Raw genomic sequence first — 4,777 nt, forward strand, 5'->3', positions numbered from 1 at the left:
GGTTAAAAAACACTGCGCCACTGGCATTAAGAAATAAGACACAGGTAATGATTGGAACGCCATACGAAAAAATTTTAGACACAAGTTTCTGGAAGTGGGGTGTTACTACACTTGATTGGCATGGCTGCATTTTTTCTGCTTTGGTGGGAGTACATCAGCGTCAGACTGATTAATTGGCAGAACGCTAAAGGTAAGTTTTGTGATTTTTAGTTGTTAGCTGAAGCTTGAAAAAACTTTCGCAGAACGGATGTGCTCTGTGCACTTTCGACACACCAGGTTCTGCTTTGATTTGATCCACTTTAGATTGTGCTCTGTTGACACACTTCAGTCAGGACGCTTCAGGCGAAGATTTCACCGACAGACTTCTGGTTCAGATCCTTTCAGAGGACATTGCAGCAGCGGTGTCCAAACGGCACCACCCACAGCCAACACGTTCATACTTCAATGATGGTGAAATTGAAGTGCAGCACCAGCAACAGAAGTCGTGACGGATCTGGTGACCTTCAGTTGGTCACTTTTAATTTGTTGGGAAGCTGAATACACCATCACCTATTCCCTACCCTAAACTTTACCAACCACAGTTCATTCCAGTTTTTTTTTTCATTTAATTGTTAGTGTTCATCACATCAGGAGTGAGCTTTATTGCTTAAAAATCAATTATTGGTAACTCAGGGATTTACTTTACCTTTTAATTTCATTTCATCGTTATTCAAGCCTGAATTAGTGAAAATTGATTATGATTCCCACCAATTGAGCGATTGCTGGGCGATAAATTAGCGTTTATCAATTCCGTACCGAGCGGGGTGACGCAGTGGTTAGCACACTGGACTCGCATTCGGGACGACGACGTTTCAAACCCGCGTCCGGCCATCCTGATTTAGGTTTTCCGTGATTTCATGGCTTCAGGCAGATGCCGGGCTGGTTTCTTTGAAAGGGCACGGCCGACTTCCTTCCCAATCCTCCCTAATCAGATGGGGGCCGATGACCTCGCTGTTTGGTTCCCTCTCACATAGCAACCAACCAGCCTACTAATTCCGTAGTGCACAGTGTAAGTATCAGTGTTCCATTGGCCAGCAATCTAGGTAGTCAGCTAGCTAACATAATCTCTCTTTAACAGAGCGGGGGTTATAACAGTAAGTAATATTAGTTCACTGCAGAAGTCAAGTTTTAAAATGAATTTTTATGTTCTGAGTAGTACCCAAAAACTTTGTGAAACTTACTCAAACAGAGTCAGGAATGCCTATCGGCAAATAGATAACGCAGGAAATAGTACATATACGTCTCTGAAGCAGATAGAATACGCAGTAGATAGCAGCATCAGCATATAGATATAATTTTTTTAAAAATTACATACACAGCCAAAAAGCAAGCAGAAGGGTTTGTTTTCTCACTAGTTTGCCCAACCTAGGAAAGCAGAAAATTTGAAATAATGTACTCGCCCGTGAAGTAGTTTTTGCCTTTTAACTTTACACACACGGCTGTGAAACAGCCACAAGGAATTCGTATTTCAATAATGTGCGTGATCTTTGAAAGAAGAAAATTTAAAATAAATTACACGCCTGTGAAGCCCACTGATGAGTTTATCAAGAACTTTTATAAGCAAAGAAGTCTCAGGCAAGCAAAGGGCCTCACACATACAAAGTAAGCAAACAAATTTCTCGATTTACGCCGACCTCCCAAGTAGTTGCTCAATAAATTCTTAAACCTACAGACCAAAAATTAAATTTACACATCAAGTGAATGACAGTCAGTATGCGGACCTCCGTCACAAAAGAAACTTGAAGGTATACAGCTGAATCTACTTCGTCCGCTGGTATCAGATAAGAAAACAAATGTAAAAAGGCACTACAATACGGGGGACAAGAAACAGTAAAAGTTTAATTTAGAAAACACGTAATTCTCCTGCAACTGATACTCTCTTACAATTCAATGAGTATTTGTTTTGGACATTCACTTATTGCTGGGATGCTGATCCATCCAAACGCATCGTACAAACACGGCCAGTAGAACCAACCAAATTAGTTTAACGTCCAAATCACAAGCGACTCGCCTGTGAAGTAGACTTTTGCCTTTTAACTTTCACAGCCATAAGGAATTCGTATTTCAGTAATGTGCGTGATCTTTGAATGTGAAAATTTAAAATAATTTATTCTAGAGGAAGGAAGAAAATTTAAAATAATTTATTCTAGAGGAAGGAGGTGTTACCTCGCAAATCCTGACCAACACTTAACCCCCGCAAAAATGTTGCTCATCGTCGTTCCTGTATCAGGCCCAATTAAGTCATGCAAATTAAATCATGGACAGTGTTTGTGACCACGTCCACCAGCCAAGGCAGCAGGACCACACTCGAAGTCCAACTCCAAAACACGGCCCGTCACCAGACAAGCAGCATAAAGTTGCAGCTCTCCATTAAGTGAAGGCTCGGACAGCAAAATAAACAGCAACCGTGCAGATACGATGAGCCACAACCACAGCTCTGAGGCACCACTCGACCACGACATTATTGTACTTGGCCTCCTGTAGCCGTTGACGGGAACAAGTGATTACATTAAAAAGTGAACAATTATGTTGGTGATTAAGGACAATGCATGACATTGTGAATTATATCAAGACATTTCTGTACATATTGTCAAGAGACTCAACGTGTCCTAGTGAAAAATAACGACAAAAACTCACGATAAACCGACCAAAGCGCCCACACTCCTGGGTGCAATGATATTGTGGTCGACTAATACAAGCTTCGATACCATTGTAGGTTCCATCAAAACAGCCAAATCCCGGACTATTGGGTCTGCTCTGCGTGCATGCTTAAATAGCTTGTGGGACCGCCCAGGCGCCACCACTTGGGACACTAAGAAAGCCATAGGTAAGCAACGTTAAGCAATGAGTTTCTTCAAGCACAGTGTTCGATATAACAAAATGCACGAGTCAGAATTCTCGGAAGTACTTATGACCAATCCTGCACTAGTGTTTCCCATAGCCGGCCGGTGTGGCCGAGCGGTTATAGGCGCTTCAGTCTGGAACCGCGAGACCGCTACGGTCGCAGGTTCGAATCCTGCCTCGGGCATAGATGTGTGTGATGTCCTTAGGTTAGTTAGGTTTAAGTAGTTCTAAGTTCTAGGGGACTGATGACCTCAGATGTTAAGTCCCATAGTGCTCAGAGCCATTTTGTTTCCCATAATGAGTACGTCGTTAGGAAGATTGTTCCAATAATTACGTGGAGTCCATGGAACCCTGTGGCAACGAGGAATGTTGATCCAAAAACTGCGTCGGCGATGGTGAAAGGTGCTTCTCAATATTCATGTGCTTGAAGAGTAAATGGAAATTGGTTGTGTGAATACAAACAGCATTGGGACTTTACTTTCCGCCATCAACCTAGAAGGTGCCTTCGATCAAGCGGTCGCGGATATGACGAAGACGGTGCTGATGCCGGGCTTGCTGCTGGTGATGTTGCCCAGCCGTCTTATCCCTGAGGGTGGTGCTGTCAGACGAGAATGCCACTCAATGCTCCATGTGCGACCCCACAGCTTTAACAGCCCCACGGCACCATGTAATGTAGCCCACTGGCACGTCCTGGACGCTAGCTGCAGCGCACCAACTATTATCAAGGGTCACTTCTCGTGGGAGACCTGCTAGACAGGCCATCTTCGATTTTCTCCACGCTTGTAGGCTCTGAAGGATTTGTGCTAGGCACAAGCTTTCCAAAGTAGTACAACACAGTTATCAAAATAACTCGATAAAATTGCCTATAATAATTAGAAGACAACGCTGCAATCTCTACAAATGAAAAAAAGTGTGCTATGTGATGAAAAGTATCTGGACACCAATTAGTGGACATCTATATGGGGTGTATCCACCCTTCGCTTTTGTGATGGCTGGAGAGACTTTCAGTGAGTGCTTGATAGGTTCCCGGGAATTACGCCGGATAATATTGTAGAAACCGCACAATATTTCAGCGAGACAACTGCCCGCCATCTTCATGTGCTACTGTCGCGTCTCTTTTTTTTTCGTTTATTGTTATTTTATACCTGCACATACAACAGGTAGGCTGGAAGCAGCATTCTACGCCGCTCTTCAGCCTTAGAGGATACAATGATAAAAGACAGAAAGAATACTCAGAAATGACAGAATCGTGGGTAAAAAACAGTAGACATAAAATACAAAACATGGATCCGTTCACACTCGACGAGAAATCACACCACAAGCTGTTCACACAACGCACAAATATCGATTATTGCGATGACACATGGGAACGACGGAGCGTGACGTTGATCACTGAACACAAAACACGACGGCACACACATGAGACATTGATGGCGATGCTCTGCTGCGCGCGAATGTACACGTAACGTGTGCGAGTCCAGGGACCTACCAAGAGGGGAAGAAGGGTGTGGGGGAGGGAGAGGGGAGAGCAAAGATGCCAATGGCAGAGGAGATGAGAGGAGGAGTAGAGCGACGGGGGTAGGGGAAGCCTGGGGGGAAAAGGAGGCGGGGAGAGAGGGTGCCCAAAGGAAACAAACACATGAAGAGGGAGGGAGGATCAAAGTTGGTAGGAGGGGTAGATGGAGGGGAGGAGGGCATCATCAGGGAGGGGGAGCTGGCGGAAGCCACCTTGGGAGAGGGTGTGGAGAGAGATGGAGAGCAGGTGGGACATGGAAGTACAGGCACGGCAGCGGACGGGGGCGGGAGAGGATGGGAGAGACCAGCAGGTGAGGAGGATCGAGTTTGTGGGAGGTGTAGAGGATCCGTATCCGTTCGAGGAAAAGGAGGAGGTGGG

The sequence above is a fragment of the Schistocerca nitens genome, chromosome 2, assembly GCF_023898315.1.
Source record: "Schistocerca nitens isolate TAMUIC-IGC-003100 chromosome 2, iqSchNite1.1, whole genome shotgun sequence".
Taxonomy (NCBI): domain Eukaryota; kingdom Metazoa; phylum Arthropoda; class Insecta; order Orthoptera; family Acrididae; genus Schistocerca; species Schistocerca nitens.